The sequence below is a fragment of the Lycium barbarum genome, chromosome 1 (genome assembly GCF_019175385.1).
Source record: "Lycium barbarum isolate Lr01 chromosome 1, ASM1917538v2, whole genome shotgun sequence".
NCBI classification, from domain to species: Eukaryota; Viridiplantae; Streptophyta; class Magnoliopsida; order Solanales; family Solanaceae; genus Lycium; species Lycium barbarum.
This window is the reverse complement of record NC_083337.1, coordinates 51684569-51706674: the sequence shown is the minus strand read 5'-3', so window position 1 is coordinate 51706674 and position 22106 is coordinate 51684569. Positions and strand designations below refer to the sequence as shown.

Genomic DNA, 22106 nt, shown 5'->3' with positions numbered 1-22106 from the left:
AGGTGAATCGGTTGAACAATCAAGCGGATGAATCTGATGATGAGAATATTTTTGCTGAACTCGTTCAACAGGAGGACTATGCATCTGCTATTGTTCAACCTCGAGTTGGAGCGGCTACTGTGAAAATTGACTCATCTTTTTACCAGCTGCTGAAACTTGAGGGGTACTTTTGGAACTCTACCGAGAATGACCCTCAACGTCATTTACAGAATTTTGTGGATGTGTGTGCTAATCACATCCAGAACAATGTTCCACAAGATGCTATTCGGTTGAGGTTATTCAAGTATTCCTTAGCTGGAGAGGCAAGAACATGGTTCGAGAAGCTGCCCCGAAATTCGATTACTTCATGGGCAGAGATGGTAAATGTTTTTCTTACAAAGTGGTACCCCCCCTAGCAAGAAGGTTGAGATTCGCGACAAGATATATGAATTCAAGCAGCGCCCGGGGGAACAACTATATGAAGCCTGGGAGAGGTTCAAAGAGTATCTGCAGAAGAGCCCGAATCATGGTTTTCCGGAAAATATATTGATGGAGAAGTTCTACCGAGGGTTAGATCCAGTGACACAGTCAGTAGCTAACAACGCAGCTGATGGGTGTTTTATGAACAAGACCTTTCGACGAGTGACCACCATACTCAATAAGCTGACAACTCATAATTAGGCTTGGCACTCAAACAATGCTGATGTGGTACCGTATGGTAGTGCTATGCTCCAGAATATAGTGAAGGAGAATCAGGATACCCAACAAACATTGGCAGAACTTGCAACAAATATTTCTTTGCTGACGAAGAAGTTCGATGAATCTCAAATCAAAAAAGTAAATGTTTGTGAGGATGATGTAGTTTTGCCAAAAGGGATGTACCATGCTCAAGATGGTCCGTTCCTTGATGGGCCACCTATGCAGGTTAAAGATGCAAATTATGTTAATAACTCTCAAGGGGGTTATCAAAGACAGAATTACCAAGGTGGCTATCAAAATCAAAATCGGTGGAGACCTCAGCAAGGTCAAGGTGCTTACAACAACTCTGGGAACTACAACAATAATTATGGTGGTGCGAACCAAGGGAGCTACAACAACAACAACAATTTTGGGAACAAGAGTTTCAATCCTTATAGACCACCGAAAGGGCAGTCATCAGAGCAGGGTAGTTCGAAAGTTGAAGCAATGCTTGAGAAGATTCTGGCAAATCAATCGAAGTCTGAAAGGACTTTATCTGGGCTGACAGAAATAGTGGGTTCTCATACAGCGGCTATTCAGAAGCTTGAGTCACATATGAGGGATATTTCTAGAGCAGCACCCTCCTAAAAAGGGAGGACTTCCAAGTGACACCATCCAAAATCCGAAGAATGGGGGAGGCGGTTTGAACAATGTGTTTGCCATTACTACTAGAAGTGGTAAAACAATACAGGGAGCTGCTGAGAAGGTGATTGATCTTGAGCCAATAGAAGAAGAGAATGGGGTGCAGTCGGAAGCACCCATTATTACTTATGAGATTCCTACTGACAGAAAGGTTGCTGATATTCCAGAGATGATTAGGGAAGCTGATGACACGAGCAAGCAGGCTGTAAAAGGGGCTCTCCGCCCTTTGACACAGCTTTTCAAATCTAAACCTCCCTTTCCTCAGAGGTTGGTAAAGAAGCAGGAAGATGCTAAGTTTGAGAAGTTTTATGATCAGCTGAAGCAGTTATCTCTGAATTTTCCCTTCTTGGAAGCTGTCAAGGAGATGCCGGGTTTTGCGAAATATTTGAAGGATTTGCTGACCAAGAAGAAAACGGTGCAGCAGGACACCGTGAGTCTTACTCACACTGTGAGTTCCATCATTTCAACTACAACTGTGCAGAAAAAGGGAGATCCTGGGGCGTTCACCATTCCTTGTTCTATTGGGCACCATGATTTTGCTCGCGCTTCTATTGGGCGTTCTTACTATTGTTTCCTTGATGGTTATTCGGGCTACAATCAGATCAACATCGCCTTGGAGGATCAGGAGAAGACCACCTTTACTTGTCCTTATAGGACGTTTGCGTTCAGTCGGATGCCGTTTGGTTTGTGTAATACACCAGCCACTTTTCAGAGGTGCATGATGTCAATCTTCTTTGACATGGTAGAGGATTTCTTGGAGGTGTTCATGGATGATTTTTCTGTGGTAGGTGAGTCGTTTGAAGATTGTCTTGCCCATCTGGGTCAAGTGCTAAAACGGTGTGAGGAGGCCAATCTGGTGCTAAACTGGGAGAAGTGCCATGTTATGGTGAAGGAAGGAATCGTCCTCGGTCATAAAATCTCTGAAAAGGGAATCGAGGTCGATCAAGAAAAAATTGATGTGATTTCAAAACTTCCTCCACCTATCTTAGTCAAAGGTGTCCGAAGTTTCTTGGGACATGCTGAGTTCTACAGGCGCTTCATCAAAGATTTCTCAAAAGTTGCCAATCCATTGTGCAAGCTTCTTGAAAAAGAGGCTAAATTTGTGTTTGATGAGAAGTGCCAGAAGGCATTTGAAGAGTTAAAAGAGCGTCTCACTACTGCTCCTATTATCGTTGCTCCTGACTGGTCCCTACCATTTGAACTGATGTGTGATGCTAGTGGTTTTGCAATAGGTGCTGTGCTTGGGCAGAGGCACAATAAAATTATGCACCCGATCGATTATGCTAGCAGAACGCTGAATGCTGCACAGATGAATTACACAGTGACGGAGCAAGAGCTGCTTGCCATTGTGTTTGCCTTCGAGAAATGTCGGGCCTACTTGTTAGGGTCCAAAGTTGTGGTTTATACTGATCATGCATCCTTGAGATACCTCATGGCAAAGAAGGAAGCAAAGCCACGACTGATCAGATGGGTGCTATTGCTGCAAGAGTTTGACTTCGAGGTAAAAGACCGAAAGGGCACTGAAAACCAGGTGGCTGACCATCTCTCTCGGCTTGAAGAAGCTGGGAGACCTTCTGATGAGCTTGATATCGATGATGCTTTTCCAGATGAAAGGGTGTTTGCTGTGTCGATGGAGGTAGCACCGTGGTATGCTGATATTGCCAATTATTTGGTAACAGGTATAGTTCCCGTGATATCAAAACTTACCAAAAGAAGAAATTCTTGCGGGATGCTCGGCAGTACTATTGGGACGAGCCTTATTTGTTCCGAACATGCACTGATAACATCATTCGGCGTTGTGTTTCGGAAAGTGAAGTGATGGCAATTCTAAAGGCATGCCATGACTCTCCTGTTGGGGGTCATCATAGCGGAAACCGGACTGCATCCAAGGTACTTGAGTGTGGCTATTACTGGCCGACTATTTTTCATGATGCTAATCTTTTGGTGCGGTCCTGTGATCAATGTCAAAGGCAAGGGAATATCGGCAGAAGGCAAGAGATGCCTATGAATTTTGTTATGGAGGTGGAAGTGTTCGATGTCTGGGGGATTGACTTTATGGGACCTTTTGTGAGTTCTGGTGGCATGAAATACATCTTGGTAGCTGTGGACTATGTGTCACAATGGGTAGAAGAGGTGGCTTTACCCAATAATGAGGCCAAGAGTGTTATGGGGTTCCTTAAAAAAAACATATTTACTCGATTTGGTACTCCGAGGGCGCTAATCAGCGATGGTGGATCCCACTTTTGCAATAAAGCGTTCGCGGGACTGATGGAGAAATATGGTGTAAAGCATAGGGTGGCAACGCCCTATCACTCTCAGACAAGTGGACAGGTCGAAGTGTCCAATAGGGAGATCAAAAGTATTCTAGCAAAAACAGTGAATGCCAATAAAATTGATTGGGCCCGCAAGCTCGATGATGCTCTATGGGCATACCGGACTGCTTTCAAGACTCCAATTGGGACTTCACCCTTCAAGCTTGTATTCGGGAAAGCTTGTCACTTGCCGGTTGAACTTGAACACAAAGCTATGTGGGCGCTGAAGAAACTGAATATGGATTGGGAGGAAGCAACCAAGCTGCGGTTGTTTCAATTAAATGAGATGGATGAATTTCGGTACAAGGCATATGAGAGTGCAGCCCTTTATAAAGAAAGAATGAAGCAATACCATGATAAGAAGATTCTGAAGCGAGAGTTCTACAAGGGTGACTCTGTATTGCTGTTTAACTCTCGGCTGAAGTTGCTACCGGGTAAGCTTAAATCTAGATGGTCTGGTCCGTTTGAGGTGGTAGGTGCTTTACTGTCACACCCCGACTGTACAAGGGTGTGATGGGCACCCGACCCCATATCTGGAGCTGAGCGAACCCGCTGACTCTTAATACATATGTAAACTCTTGAATCAATTAAGAATAAAATACATAGTGAGTTGTTCCTTTTTTTTTTTTAAGTAAAGTCTATCGTCATATATGGCCCGTAATATGAAACATAATGACATATCGACGGGCGAAGCCGTCTACAAGGCTGACACTCTGTACCCACGACTCTGTCTGCAAAGTCTCTAACATCAAACAAACATCATGGCTCTTATACTCTGACTCGGCAGCACTCCAGAACAAGTGGAGCCTGCCAACTCCGCCGGAACATCTTCTATGATAGCTGTGGCTCATCTGAGTGTACCTGCGCGGCATGAACGCAACCCCCGAAGAAGAGGGGTCAGTACGAGTAATGTACTGAGTATGTAAAGCATGAATAGTAACATAATAAAGGAATATACAGTATGAATAATAACGGAATAGACATATGGAGCTTATTCTGGGACAGATGTAACCTGTACATATGAATGCCTTTCTGCGGATGCCATGCATGCTTAGTTTCTTATTCAGAAAAACGGTGCTTCTTATTTACATATACAGAAAACAGAACATTTCAGAAAACGGTGTTCTTTATTTACATTCACAGACGCCGAGTACATCGGCTCTCCCACCCCCCTCCCCAACAGTGTCCCAACATATTATATATATATATATCACATATACAGACGCCGTATCCGGCTCTCCCATATCCCGCGTCCGGGACGAAATCCAGCTGAATCAGGTGGTGATATAACAGTGGCCCCTCCCCTTTTCCCCATATACATATACATATACATATTCACATTCATATGCATATATCATACAATTGGCATGCATGAGAGCCCAAGGAAAGCCATGTGTCCATCGGAGTGACGTAAGGTCGGTGACCTCCGATTACATTATGGAATAATCATGGTCACTTTGTCTCACCTTGAAGGAACGAGTATTTTAAGGCGAGACTACCAACGGAAAATAGCCTTAAGAGAGAGCATAGAATGAAATCATGGACATTATAACCGCCAACTCATATGATTTGAAGTCTTTTAGAAACTAGTGTCATGGCTAAAGAATAGAATTGAGGTTCAAGAACTAGTATAACACTTTCACATTCACATTAGATTCTTAGCTCAAGACTCTTAGTCATGGAATCATGCTTGTCGTACTTATCATAGGCATATCCTCTTTCTTAACATCATCATTATCATTATCATCATAGTAGTATTCTCGTTAGCATAGTTACAGTACTTGTCATTCGGTGAACGGAATAAGGATCAAAAGTTTTCTTTGGATTCTGCTTCGAAATAGATCAAACGGAACAATAAGGAAAATCCGAGGACAATGGGCCCACCTCGGGTCAAATGAGGCGGCGTACCAAATTTACGTACATTACACTTCACGACGTCACTTGTGAGGGTTTTAGGGTAGTCGGATCTCATTGGTGCAATTTCTAGTTGTTTAGGTAGTTTCCCGACATTTGATAACATTTTGAATTCAATCTTATTGAATGAAAAAGGGCCAAATTCAATTTCGGATTTCTAGGGATAGAATCGTCCCCGAGGCCCGTATCCAATCCTATTACATCTAAGACATGCCAAAGAAAGAAGGGTAAAGCCTTACATACCTTTTCCGCTCCTTATGCAACTCCAATTTCACGTTCCAAATCCGCTAAAATCTATAAATTGGTCATGTTTACCAAAACTTGATTAGAGCCTTTAGAAGTTGATTCTTTAAAGTAACACTTTGTCTGCCGAAATTTCGGCAGCATTTCCCCTGTAAATGCACCATCCCCGAGAATACGGCTCGGCCCCAAATCGACAACAACAATCCGGGAATTTGACCCGGCCACAATATCAACAACAATGACAACAATCATACCAACAATTTCAATAATTTTACTCAAAACACCTTCTAACATTAATAACTCGTTTCACATAATTCAACGGCGTTTTGTTTAGATTCCAACCAACTACCACAACATAATCCGCAACCTTCCAAATTAAATGAAACATCAATAACACATTTCTTACCTTTAACTTCAAGAACCACATCAACAATCTACACATCGACGACTTCATTTCAAACTACCAAACCATCATTTTCATCATAGAATCCACATTAACAACAATTAGAATATCAAATAAAATCAATTTACCATAGCTACCAAAACAGCCCCTTAGTCGGCCACAACTACATCATGCATATTTCCATGGATTTTCATTTTTTTCATGCATTACAACAACAACCAACCTACTACATAAATTTAGTTCATTATACTTACATACAACAACACATACAAGGCCACACACACACCATGCTCGGCTACAACTTCAACATCCATATTTTCTTATGAATTCTATTCTTTCCCACATACTACAACATACCAAACCATTCATAACATAGTCAAGGAGATGAATTCTTACCTTTCCTTCACAACTTCTCAACTTAGCTAAGGTTGGAGTTTTGCACCAAAGAGTAATTCTCTTGCTTCAACAATTATACCATGTTGGAGAGCATCTTTGAATTAGTAGAAATACTATGAGAAATGAATTTTTGGGGCAAGATTTTTGGTCTTCTCTTTCCCCTCCTTCTTGGCCGAATTGGCCCTTCCTCTTTCTCCTTCTTCTATATTTGTTTTCCTTTCTCTACAACTTCTTGATTTAAAAAGATGACCTCTCATAACTATATATATATACTTGGCTTGTTCAAGCATGTGAGAAGCACATGCTCTCTTTATTCATTTATTCTTTTCTTCTTCTAGAGCTTTCATCCTTTTTCTTGAATTCTCTTAAATAAAGGATGACTTACTTGTTTCATTTTAGCCACCACTTCTTTATATATACACTTAGGCCCCTTAAGCAAGAATGTGGACACTTGGCCATCCTTTCTTTCTCTAGAGAATTCCCCCCCTTTTGTTTTTGAATTTTTCTTAGAATAAAAGATGACCTAATATCTTACCATGTACACTTTGGTCCCTCAAGAACTTTCTTGAATACCTTGTGAAATTCCCATTTTGCCCCTCGACTTTCCTCAATATTACCATTTACCATTTTGAAATTTCTCCTTTTTGCCCTTAACCTTTCTCAATATTTCCGTCCAATAATATTCATAACTAACTTGTGCACAAAAAATTTTTGAAAATGGTCTAGCCTTTAACTTTCCACGACGACTTTGAAATATCCAAACGTGCAAAATACGGGCTATAACATCCTCCCCTCCTTTAGAACATTCGTCCTCGAATGTTCAACAGACCTTGTGGGGTCTTATAGCACTTCGGGAGGGGTTCCTTTATAGTTGCCCTTTTCTCTATGTCCAATCCATATCTGTTATCCTACTTTCCTTACTATCAAACTCCTGGATCCTTACATGAGTCCTCATTCCATGTCATGGGTTTCTTTTATAGCTGCTCTTTCCATTATGCCCGCTCCTTATCCTTTACCTTGTTTTCCTTATAATCGAACTCCTTGACCCTTCACGAGTCATTGCTCCATGTCATAGGTTCTTCTAACTCACTGTGTCACCTCATCATCCCTGTTCTTTCCGGTCTTTCCTTTTCTATTATTGTCTCGTCACTGCACCTTAACGGAAGCCATGTCTTAGTACGCAATCCTTACTTAATGATTCGATGTAGCCATAGGCTATTTCTTTATCCTCAGGTCTATCTCTTACTACACTCATTGTTGTTTCGCTTCTACTCTTCTCCCAAGTTTCTTGCGACATGCCGACATATTTTAAACTTTGATTCCAAGCTAATAGATTTTGTTTTGACACTTGATAGTGTTGCAATCCCTTTTTAGGTCTAATATGGTCTCCCCCCCCCCCCCCTTTAGGGGACCCCTTATATGCTGACCGCTTTCGAGTATCTTCCTTCTCTTGCTATGTCTTCATATGGGTTCTAAACTTAGAAACTATTCCTTTGGCCCTACTTATTGGAATCGATCCTTAAACTCCACATTTCTCCCTTTTGATCTATATTGCCACACTCTATCCCTTCTCACACCTATCCTTTTTAAATTCTTGGCCCAAGTAGTCTCGTGTCTCGTCGATAGTTTCTCTCGGGCTTTCCCTCACTACCTTTTCTTACTTTTCTTTCACTGCGATTTCTTATCGTTGACCCTTCCGTGCCCTCTGGTCTCCTTATTTTCCATTAACTCACTCCTTTTTCCTTTCCAACTATTACTGTATTAGATTCTCAAATCTTAATCTGTCGCAGAAGCACTAACAGCTTACCTTATAGCACCAGTACCATTTACTTTCGCTATCACTCGGCTTCGATTCCTTTGTTTAATTAATGCCTTCCTTGTCATAGTGTCGGTTACTGGAACTCTGAGATTCACCTATACAATCATTTTGGAATATTCTACATCTTCACATATATAGGTATATAATTACTATCAATTATCCCACAAAGTACGCCCAAATGCTGTTCAAGCCTATCTTAATTCCCGGGCTGCCATGCACTTTCTGTCTCTTCACCAATCTAATTTGTCGCGTCCTACGTACCTCCTTGTGGTCTCCAACCATCCCATACACTCTAGTTTTTCCTTAGACTACCCTAACTTTTCATTTGTCTCTTATGTCTCAATTTATAAAATTTTTCACCAACTTCCCAGGGGGTCACCCATCATGGAATTGCTCCCACCTGAGCACGCTTAACCCAAAACTTCACTGGAATTCGGTGCCTTAATGCCGATATTTTTCGCGTCCATTTCCTCGTATGACCTTTATTACATGCTCTGGGGCAAGTGGAAGCCTTACAGATTCCGGGACATTTTCGTAACCCGTCCTTGCCTTTATAATTACCGTTTTACCCTTCTTGACCCCCAACCTTCACTTTTCGTCCGCGTGCATAACTATCCCTCGTCCTGGATTCCCAGATTCCCGATAGTGGCGACCATACCTTGATCGCCACACAAAATTCTTAACCTTTCTGAAACAACGTATCTTACTTATTGCCTATTTACCGTATTTCCTTTCCATGCTTCTTCCTGTGGGGCGTACCCGTTCTGGCAGAACCTCCTTTCCCGTTCCTATTATTCAAAATCTGTATGCGGCCAATGTCATCAATGCCTCAGAGAACGTACGACTATATGGCACATCCCCGCCATCCAGTACTTCCAGTTCAGGTAGCAGAACAATTACGTCAGAGCTTACCTTTGTAACTTGCCATCTCGTCACTTGTCTTCTTTCGTCACCATTAAGCGTCTGCGAAAATCGACGATTAGTATAAGGAATCTTATTTCCTATGACTTAGCTCTATCGCACGATCTAAGACAGAAAGAAGGTCAACATTTCCTAGATGCCCCGCAGCCTCCCGTTTATAAATGTGGTCGGCTTCACACCCATAAACAGGACTCTACTGGACACGACTTTGCAGACAACCCTTAGACCGACCTGCTCTGATACCACTTTGTCACACCCCGACTGTACAAGGGTGTGATGGGCACCCGGCCCCATATCTGGAGCCGAGCGAACCCGCTGACTCTTATTACATATGTAAACTCTTGAATCAATTAAGAATAAAATACATAGTGAGCTGTTCCTTTTTTTTTTTCTTAAGTAAAGTCTATCGTCATATATGGCCCGTAACATGAAACATAATGACATATCGACGGGCGAAGCCGTCTACAAGGCTGACACTCTGTACCCACGACTCTGTCTGCAAAGTCTCTAACATCAAACAAACATCATGGCTCTTATACTCTGACTCGGCAGCACTCCAGAACAAGTGGAGCCTGCCAACTCCGCCGGAACATCTTCTATGATAGCTGTGGCTCATCTGAGTGTACCTGCGCGGCATGAACGCAACCCCCGAAGAAGAGGGGTCAGTACGAGTAATGTACTGAGTATGTAAAGCATGAATAGTAACATAATAAAGGAATATACAGTATGAATAATAACGGAATAGACATATGGAGCTTATTCTGGGACAGATGTAACCTGTACATATGAATGCCTTTCTGCGGATGCCATGCATGCTTAGTTTCTTATTCAGAAAAACGGTGCTTCTTATTTACATATACAGAAAACAAAACATTTCAGAAAACGGTGTTCTTTATTTACATTCACAGACGCCGAGTACATCGGCTCTCCCACCCCCCTCCCCAACAGTGTCCCAACATATTATATATATATATATCACATATACAGACGCCGTATCCGGCTCTCCCATATCCCGCGTCCGGGACAAAATCCAGCTGAATCAGGTGGTGATATAACAGTGGCCCCTCCCCTTTTCCCCATATACATATACATATACATATTCACATTCATATGCATATATCATACAATTGGCATGCATGAGAGCCCAAGGAAAGCCATGTGTCCATCGGAGTGACGTAAGGTCGGTGACCTCCGATTACATTATGGAATAATCATGGTCACTTTGTCTCACCTTGAAGGAACGAGTATTTTAAGGCGAGACTACCAACGGAAAATAGCCTTAAGAGAGAGCATAGAATGAAATCATGGACATTATAACCGCCAACTCATATGATTTGAAGTCTTTTAGAAACTAGTGTCATGGCTAAAGAATAGAATTGAGGTTCAAGAACTAGTATAACACTTTCACATTCACATTAGATTCTTAGCTCAAGACTCTTAGTCATGGAATCATGCTTGTCGTACTTATCATAGGCATATCCTCTTTCTTAACATCATCATTATCATTATCATCATAGTAGTATTCTCGTTAGCATAGTTACAGTACTTGTCATTCGGTGAACGGAATAAGGATCAAAAGTTTTCTTTGGATTCTGCTTCGAAATAGATCAAACGGAACAATAAGGAAAATCCGAGGACAATGGGCCCACCTCGGGTCAAATGAGGCGGCGTACCAAATTTACGTACATTACACTTCACGACGTCACTTGTGAGGGTTTTAGGGTAGTCGGATCTCATTGGTGCAATTTCTAGTTGTTTAGGTAGTTTCCCGACATTTGATAACATTTTGAATTCAATCTTATTGAATGAAAAAGGGCCAAATTCAATTTCGGATTTCTAGGGATAGAATCGTCCCCGAGGCCCGTATCCAATCCTATTACATCTAAGACATGCCAAAGAAAGAAGGGTAAAGCCTTACATACCTTTTCCGCTCCTTATGCAACTCCAATTTCACGTTCCAAATCCGCCAAAATCTATAAATTGGTCATGTTTACCAAAACTTGATTAGAGCCTTTAGAAGTTGATTCTTTAAAGTAACACTTTGTCTGCCGAAATTTCGGCAGCATTTCCCCTGTAAATGCACCATCCCCGAGAATACGGCTCGGCCCCAAATCGACAACAACAATCCGGGAATTTGACCCGGCCACAATATCAACAACAATGACAACAATCATACCAACAATTTCAATAATTTTACTCAAAACACCTTCTAACATTAATAACTCGTTTCACATAATTCAACGGCGTTTTGTTTAGATTCCAACCAACTACCACAACATAATCCGCAACCTTCCAAATTAAATGAAACATCAATAACACATTTCTTACCTTTAACTTCAAGAACCACATCAACAATCTACACATCGACGACTTCATTTCAAACTACCAAACCATCATTTTCATCATAGAATCCACATTAACAACAATTAGAATATCAAATAAAATCAATTTACCATAGCTACCAAAACAGCCCCTTAGTCGGCCACAACTACATCATGCATATTTCCATGGATTTTCATTTTTTTCATGCATTACAACAACAACCAACCTACTACATAAATTTAGTTCATTATACTTACATACAACAACACATACAAGGCCACACACACACCATGCTCGGCTACAACTTCAACATCCATATTTTCTTATGAATTCTATTCTTTCCCACATACTACAACATACCAAACCATTCATAACATAGTCAAGGAGATGAATTCTTACCTTTCCTTCACAACTTCTCAACTTAGCTAAGGTTGGAGTTTTGCACCAAAGAGTAATTCTCTTGCTTCAACAATTATACCATGTTGGAGAGCATCTTTGAATTAGTAGAAATACTATGAGAAATGAATTTTTGGGGCAAGATTTTTGGTCTTCTCTTTCCCCTCCTTCTTGGCCGAATTGGCCCTTCCTCTTTCTCCTTCTTCTATATTTTGTTTTTCCTTTCTCTACAACTTCTTGATTTAAAAAGATGACCTCTCATAACTATATATATATACTTGGCTTCTTCAAGCATGTGAGAAGCACATGCTTTCTTTATTCATTTATTCTTTTCTTCTTCTAGAGCTTTCATCCTTTTTCTTGAATTCTCTTAAATAAAGGATGACTTACTTGTTTCATTTTAGCCACCACTTCTTTATATATACACTTAGGCCCCTTAAGCAAGAATGTGGACACTTGGCCATCCTTTCTTTCTCTAGAGATTCCCCCCCTTTTTTTTTTGAATTTTTCTTAGAATAAAAGATGACCTAATATCTTACCATGTACACTTTGGTCCCTCAAGAACTTTCTTGAATACCTTGTGAAATTCCCATTTTGCCCCTCGACTTTCCTCAATATTACCATTTACCATTTTGAAATTTCTCCTTTTTGCCCTTAATCTTTCTCAATATTTCCGTCCAATAATATTCATAACTAACTTGTGCACAAAACATTTTTGAAAATGGTCTAGCCTTTAACTTTCCACGACGACTTTGAAATATCCAAACGTGCAAAATACGGGCTATAACATTTACCCCATGGCGCGGTTGAATTGAAGTCCGGAGATGGTACTCGGACGTTTAAGGTGAATGGGCAGAGATTGAAACACTATCACGGAATGATTTCGGAGGATAGGATTGTTGATCGCTATAGGTTGAAACACCTCGGAACGAACGATGATCTGGTGTACCAAAATAAGGAGTGCTTGGTCACCACCGTCGTGCCGCGACGTTAAATCTAGCACTTCTTGGGAGGCAACCCAAGTGTAATGTTTATTTCTCTTTGTTTTTTATTTTACATATAGGGTAATGGTGGTTTTGGTGCAGGCATATATCACAGAAAAAGTCTGCTGAAAAGCAGGTAAGTTCAGTTGTAAGACACTGTTTTGCAACATTGCAAAATACGCCTGAAGTTTACGGACCGTATTTCACAATACGGCCCGTAAACCAGGGCGTATTTAACAATGTCACCAAACAGTGAGCACTGTAATGAAGATGCTAGTTTACGACCATGGAGGATGGACCGTATTTCACAATACGGTCCGTAAACCTGATCGTAAACTGACATGAGGCATTGCAGTGTTCTGCCCTCATCCACCACTCTAAATACAGGTCGTAAACTAGTTTACGGACCGTATTTAGAGATTTTTAAAAAAAAATTATAAGTCATAAAGCAGCGATTTAAATACACCACGATTTAAATCAAGGGCAGATTAACCAAACACCTCCATCGACTTCCCTCCATTATTTATCCATTCACCTTCACGCATCAACACCCCATGATTTTCCCACCATTAATTCTCCCTTCCTCTTCATATTCCCACGCTCCCCACCTTCACCCATCATCTTTCATCTTCCTAACCACCATAAATACACAAACTCCACCCACAAACAAAACCCAGCGCACCAACATTTCATATTCCCTTCTGCCCTAGGTTTAAATTCTTTGGTGATTGAAGTTGTGCTCTAAATATCCATGCTTATAGTGCTCTGATTCATCATTACAAGGTATGATTGACTCTCCCCATTATTCTTTTTGCATCTGTGAGTTAAATTTGAGGGTAAGAAGTTGTGAGGCTGGGTTTGTGAAATTATGCATTTGATACCTTGGTTAATGATCTTGTGGGGGATAGATATGTTATATTCTTTACATTCTCGTGGGTAATTGTTAATAAAACCCAAATGGGTTGGAGGGCATTCCTTACTTCAAAATTTAAAATTTGAAGTTTTGGTCTGCCCACCAATGGCTCGACTCTTGCGAGAATTATAAGAAAAATAGGCGAAGTCTGAGTAACCTAATCCCCGAATACAATGTGAAACTGAGATGTGAGATGAAATTTGGAAATTAGAATATGTATCTGTCTATGGTGCGAAACACGACTACGCTTTACGGACCGTATTTCACTTTACGGTCCGTATTTAAGCATGTCAATAATGAGCAGAATGTCATCCAAAGAATTGAACAATTTACGATCTAACTTTACGGACCGTATTTCAGTTTACGGTCCGTATTTAAGATATCACCAAAGGACAGAATGTTCTGAAGAAGATTGCTCAGTTTACGATCGCTGTTTACGGACAGTAAACTAGTTTACGGTCCGTCTTTTGTGTTTACGACCACAGACAGAACATGTATTTTGTGCACAGTCATATTTTCTTATCTTTGGTTGGCTGTTCCATGGTAACTAATATGTGGTGTCTTTTGCAGGAATGGGTCAAAAAAGGAAAGCAACAAAAGCGGGGGCCCAAAGCACGAGAAAGAAAAAGAAATCGCGCTCAGATTCAAGATTGATAGATGAACCATCCACTTCGGAAGGGGAACAATCAGGATCCGAGTACGCCGAGGTGATACCACCACCAAAAGTCAGGGGGGCCCCCACCCAAGATACAGCGACAACCACATCACAGCCCCCAACTATGACCCCGTCTAAGTCTACGTCGGAAGCCTCCCAGTCTGAAGAAGGGGATTCCGACGAGGAAGAATCAAGCAGGGGGGCTACCACCCAAACTCCATCAGAGAGTGACTCAGCAGAGTTGAGTGAGGGCAGTGATCCGGTTGATGGAACGTCGCCTAAGGGTCGCAAGCTAGTCGTAAGGACCAAACGGCTGGAGGAGGAGAAGATGCGGTTCTCGGTAAAGAGGTCAAAGGAGTTGTATGACCAAGGGATGGCCGGGTCTGAGACTGGTGGACAGCCGTCGAGGAAAATATTCGAAGAACGGCGGTTGATTTTCAATGGTATTTCAGCTCACCCATAGCTGGATGATACCATCAAAGGGTACAAATTAGATGCATTCACTCATGGGTCGGGAGAGTATGCTCCGCATATTGTGCGGGAGTTCTATGCATCCTATGGGGCCGTCTTGATGTCGATGAAAAAGCCGAGTATTGCTTGGCATCAGATCCCAATGATGGAAAATGTGACGGTCCGGAACTCCCTGGTTGATATTTCCTCCAAAGCCATCAACAGGGTCCTGTTCGGTGATGATTTTGTGCCTCCTACTGATCTGAGCCTGTTCCTGGAAAAACGAGACCGAAAGGACAAGAAATCTGTCTGGGAATGGACTGCGGCAATATAACATCGGAGCCACATGAGCAAAAATGGACCTCTGATGGAAAAGTCAAGATCACGAAAAGCTGTTTGTCCACAGAGGCTAAATTTTGGTGGACCTTGATGCGGTATAGGATCATTCCGACCCAGGCTGATAATACCCTGTCCACCAGTCAGGTAGTCACTATTGCCTCTTTCATGTCAAGATACCCGATGGATGTTGGGGAGCTGATAGCTGAGGAGTTGCATGTGCGGGCACACAAGCCCAGCCAGAACATGGTATTTCCGTGTCTTATCACGGCATTGTGTCGACGAGCAAGGATAATTCCGCTTCCAGATTGGGACGGTACCATCACAGCAGCGCATGTAGGGGATTGGAGGAAAAACAAGGTGATAAACAGAAAGGACCGGGAGGCGGATCGGTCCGGTGATGACGACGACACTCAGCTAGAGTTGAGTCCGAGCCGTGCTTATGGGACTGATCCAGTGGGGTCCGAGTTTGGTGCTGCCACTATTAGGCCTGAGGCCTCCACGACTGATGTTCTGGATACTGTCAATACACAGGATGCTGCAGCCACAATAGGTACTTCTGAGGCAAGACCTCCACCACCACTTCCGGTCACACAGGGTCCTCCGTCGGGGTCCGCCACAGCTGCTTCGACAGCCGAGCCTGTTGACCCAGAGCTGGGGTTGCTGTACTTCAGCCCATCTAATTATAGCCAGATTGCAATCAAATCGGTGCGGACCGAAAGGCAAGTCGACAAAATCTTGCAACAATTCAGGGCGAAGGTGGTGAAAATAGTGCAGCAGCTGGTCACTGAGGCGACCACAGAGATCCGTGCAGATTTTGAGAAAAAGCACAAGGTGTATCAAGCTAGACTTGATAGCTTTGAGGCGAGATTGTTGACTCGAGAGAAGACCACACCCGGTGGGGAGTCTAGTTCTTTGAGGAGTGAGTTGGAGAAGCTGAAAAAGGAGCTTGAAACACTCAAGGGGCACGGGATGATAGCCGCACCAGCACCAGCACCACGTCCCATTTTTCCTACTACGTTTAAGGTGCTGGATTTGCTTGATTCTGAGGTGGAGACGGAGGATGCCGAACCCTCTGTTCGCGGTACTGGAAAGAGGGTCCTTGAGTCATCTGAGGACCCGGAGGAGTTGGCCATGAGATTAAGGAAGACTGAAAAGAAGGACTTGCAGCAGGCGATCTTTCAGTCATTAGTTGAGCCGCAGCGCCAACTAGAAGAGTCCTCGAGTCACCCACCGGATGCGGCGGGTCAGCCATGAGATGTTCACAGCATCCAGGTACCATTTTCTCGCTCCCTTGTTCTTATAATTGAAGCAATGAGACAGTGCTTGGTTTTTTAGTTGGGGGTGGGACCAATTGATAGTAGAGTAGTGTAAATATGTGTTTAGGAACCCCCTCGGCTTTTCTTTGCCAGTGTTCTTTTCCTGAGGGGGGTTTTATTTTGTTGAAACTGGCATGTGTAGGATGTTGCTTAGGTTGAATAGAATAATGTTGACTTATTTGGTGTTACTTTGTAACTGATGGCATGTGTTGTAGTTTGTTGAAAATTTGGACCCCTCAGATTTTTTTTTTATTTTTTTTTTGAAAAATGCATACTTAGAACAGTTATTGTATGACATGATTGATTCTTTATATGACATTGTGATTATTGGGGTGTTGTGTGTGATGAATGACTACTTAGGAGGTCACAAGTGTAAAAAAATGATTGTCCTTATGCCGATGTGTGTGTGAGTTGTTAGTTTAATTCTGTTTACGCATGTATAATCTTGAACTTGCCTGGTTGGTCTTGTTTGAAATACGAAAGTTAGTTTGGTTGTGAAATGATCTTAGGCTTTCTTTGTGTAAATAAGTCACTGTGCCTAAATAAGCCTCTCCAAAAGCTGAAAATATCACTAGTGTCCCTGTTTGAGCCTTTTTGACCTATTTCTTGGTTAGCCGAATGAAACCTCACCCGTTGTGAAATTTACCCATCTTCGCACCCGTTCCCTCCTTGATGCTATTAGATAGATGAGGCCAAGCGCCTAAGTTGGGGGTGAATTAAATGTGAAGCAGATGTTGAGAACAAAGGTTGAGGTGGTGGAATTTGCTAATAGAGAGTGATGTGGTAGTTGATACTAAAAAAATAAATACTACTAATCATCAGAAAATTGAAACACAAAAAGAATTGCTAGTTGGATAGGAATAAAACCACATCGAGGTCGAAAACGTGAAAGAAAATAAAGGAGTTGGAAAGAAAAGAGGCGAATCAAGGTAAAGAGATGTCGTAGTGTCAAGGAGGGTGAGTCACTAATACCCACAAAGTATCCTACACGTCCCTAAGCCTACATTACAAGCCGAAACAATTCCTAATGTGATCACAACCTGTCACGACCCAACCCCGTGGGCCGCGACTGGTGTCCTAACTGGACACCCATACGTACCTACCGGACGGAGTTAGCGTACTAACCAACTAATCAAATTAGACATACACAGATTCATACGGATATAGAATACATCGCACAAAATATATATATACATAGACTTAGACATAACCCGTTAAGGCTATCACAGCAAGAAGGGTCCCTTATGTCGCAATCTCACACATACCCGTCGGAACAGTGACAACCCACAACCCACAAACATGTCTACAGGCCTCTAACAGACATAACAGAATCAGATGACGGGACAGGGCCCCGTCGTACCCCAAATAAGCACATGTACAGAATATACAACAGCAAAAAGTGTATACCAAAAGTATGTGCTCCGGATCAAGAGGGAGCACTCCAAATCGCAGAACAGAGATCCTATACTGGTGGCGTATCACGCTGTGTGTCTGTACCTGCGGGCATGTAGCGCAACCCCCGAAGAACAGGGGGTCAGTACGGAAAATGTACCGAGTATGTAAAGCGGAAATGCAACAACAATAATCATAATCTAGATCAGGGGTACAAAGTGTGGCTGACAAAATCGTAATCTGAGTCAGAGGTACAAAAATATGTCAGACTGACCCATAATTTAAATCAGACGTACAGAAGTGCAACAGACAGAGTCATGATCCAGATCAGATTTCCAGAAGTGTGACAGACAGAATCATATTCCAGATCAGACATACAGAGCTGTAACAGACAGAATCATGCATGCAGAGTCATAAGCATATACATACATATCAGATCCCGGCCCTTTAGTAAGGGACGCGGTAACAGATCCCGACCCTCTTAGTATGGGACGCGGTGGACAGACAGATCAGATCATATGCCATCCTGGCCGCCATCCCCATACAAACACATCATCAAATCATATACAGATGTAAACAGAACCCGGCCCGCACACCGAGGGACGCGGTGAACAATGCAGTGGAATGTGCACGAGTAACAGAACCTGGCCCAGGCGTAGTGAAGGAAGCATTGAGGCATCCACGAACAGATTGATGAGAAACCATATGCATACAGACTCAATGAAACTGAAATAGTCTAGATGATAGATCAAATTGAATAATCGGACAAAATTCATAGTAGATACGCATAAACGTCATTTGGGATGGCACGACAGATTATGTCAGAATAAAATGTCTAGAACCGCTCCAGACGTCAGAATATATTATGAGACTCATAACTATGGTCATAACGCTTGTCATATAGCAGACAGAATAATAACCAAACGTTACCTGTGAGTTCGGACAGAAATGGGTTAATTAGAGCCTTACAGAAAATATCAGAATTACGTGGGCCCACCTTGGGCCGAGCCGAGTGGACGTACATGAAATTATGGATCATAGGTAATATGGAGTCATTCATGAGAGTCTTAAGGCATTCCGGCTCCATTTGTAAAAGTTGCCTACTTATAGGTCAATTTAGAAGAAACTGGTTCAATCTTATTGAATGATTTGGAGCCAATTTCAATCTCGAATTCCGAGGAACAGGGTCGTTTCTAAGGCTCGCATCTGAGCCTATTATATTTAGAACATGCCTAAGAAAGAAGGGAAAGACTTTACATACCTTGGTTGCGTCCTACGCTCGCTCAAACTCGATTCCCGTTTTGCCCAAAATCTATAAATGGTCATGTTTACCAATTAGAAACTTCAAGCCTTTAGAACTTGAACTTTAACTCATACTTTTCTACAAAATTTTGGGCAGCATCTCCCCTATATATACGACATCCCCGAGATTTAACTCGGCTCCAAACATCAACAACCAACCCAACAACAATACCAACAACAAATGACAATCACCACAAAATACAACATAGTATAAATAGTCTTCATTCTACATAAAGCGACAACTTCTACCCAAACTTCATACCTCCAAACTAATCTTATTAATTTCACATTCCTTACTAATCACGACCATTACAAAACGATTTGGAGGCATTTCATATCATTTTACACAAGATACACAAGATACACAAAATATACAAGTTTTCCTTCAAAATCATAATTCACTCAAAACCTCCAACTTTCAACATAAATGTTCACAACACATTTTTATGTTATCATTTCACTTACAACCATCACTATTTGCACCCTACAACTTCAATTCTTATAATTACATAACCTACTACAAGGTTACATATTTTCCTACATCAACCTTACAACATATTTTCCATAACAACAAGAACCATTAACCTTCCATTTTCATCACAAGACTTCAACAACTCGATTAACATACTAAATAATTTAATTCATATTCCTCCCTCCAACTAGAGGCATACGGCCAACACACACATATCCCCAACACACAAAATTTCATACTTTTGTTCATTTTCACATGCTACAACATATATGTAGAATTCTTCCAATATAACAAGAGAAAATTTCTTACCTTTCTTCCAACTTCAATCTTCCGCAAATGCCGCTCTCTCGCTAAACCAATTATCTCACGTCGGAGAGCGTCTTGAGCTTACTATAAATACAAGAAGAACAAGATTTTTGGACCAAAGATTGATGAACACAATTTTTTTCTCTCTTGGCCGAAACCCTTGGCCCTTTTGCTCTCAATTCTCTTCTTTTTTTTTTGTTTGTTTCTTGAACTTTCTTGAACCTTAGCCCCTTATTATAATTCTTGATCACATGATAAATCACATGACCAATTTATGGGCTTGGGCCTTTAGTTGGCCGGCCACCCCAATTGGGCCTCTAATTTGTAATAATTTTTTTTTTGGGCCAACCCAGTTGGTCACGAGTTGGGCCTAGCCCACTGACCTTTCAACCTTAAAACATCCATATCTCCTTGTACCGACGTAGCTTGGGAGCCCACGACCTATGGTTGGAAAGCTATTTCAATTATCTACAACTTTTATTTCTGGGCGTTTTCCCAAATTCCAAACTATAATGCCGTTTTTGCCCCTCCAAGTCAGGTCATCCGAAAACGTTTTCTTAAAAATATTCGTTTGGAGGGCTTCCATTTTGATTTGGCCCCAGGGCCCTTCACGAGTTGTGTTTAACTTTACATATGCGACTCATATAACTTGTCACATGTCCCAAAAAAAATCTTGACGTGTGGGACCCACCTCAACTTACAATTAATTCGACGTTCGAAAATGCAGGATATAACATTCTCCCCCCCTTTAGAACATTCGTCCTCGAATGTTCGATTGACCTTAGGGGGTCTCGTGACACTTCGGGGAGGTTCCTTTCTTTGCTTCAAAATTCTTTACAATGTTACAATTGCCATCAACATCTTTCACCTCTTGTCATACCTCTCGGTTACTTACAACGTTATCGTATTCCTACGTCATATCAAACAAATTCATAACTAGAGACAGACGTACAGAAGCATATCGGACAGATCCATAATCAGAGTTAGATGTACTGAACTATGGCGGATAGATTCGTAGTCAGAGTCAGACGTATGGAATTATGTCAGACAGATCCGTGGTCAGAGTTAGACGTATGGAAGTATATCAGACAGATCAGTGGTCAGAGTCAGACATACAGAGATGTATCAGACAGATTTGTGATCAGAGTCGGACGTACAGAGGCATAATCAGAGTCAGACGTACAGAGGCGTATCAGACGGAAACATAATCAGATCCAGAAGTACAGAGGCATAACAGACAGAGCTTCATCAAAATCAGAGGCGTAGAAGTATGGCATACAGAATAATGGTCAGAGTTAAATCACCTTCATTAATGCCTTCCATGTATTACAACATTTGTTACTGGAACCCACTTCTTAATTAATATGGTCACCAGATAAAAATCATACACATACATATACGTTTACTACTATCCTATTTGCAAACGTTTCCAACCGTTATTCAAACTCGCTCTGATTCCCGGGCGATATTGCGTTTCACCCATAGGTCTGCTTCGCTCTGCGCGACCCCTATAAGGGTACTGGCTATTCCACCTACTCTCTCTTCCATTGGGTTACCCCCAAAGTTCCCATTTATCTTTTATAGCAACATTTACGAAAATTGGGTATACTTCCCAGGGGGGTCACCCATCCCAGAATTGCTCTGGTTCCAGCACGCTTAACTTCGAAACTTTCACATGTTTTGGTGCGTTATTGCTAATATAATTGCGTCGACTACTCCACACGACCTTTGTCACATAGTTTAGAGCAGATCGGAGTCTTAATAAATTTTTGAAAAATTTCCGTAGCGGGTCCCACCCCTGTTTAACCCGCGCAATGACCATATCGCCCTTCTAAATTCTTAATATTCATTTTCATCTGTACGTATAACCATCTTAGACGGTTCTATTGGTTT

At 41.8% G+C, this 22106-nt stretch overlaps 1 non-coding gene across 1 annotated transcript; it reads right to left on the bottom strand.

The window, feature by feature from the left end:
- Positions 1–406: 406 nt before the first annotated feature.
- On the bottom strand, positions 407–512 carry LOC132619245 (small nucleolar RNA R71). The gene has a single exon (XR_009574630.1). It is a non-coding gene; the product is annotated as a small nucleolar RNA R71 (small nucleolar RNA).
- Positions 513–22106: the final 21594 nt, after the last annotated feature.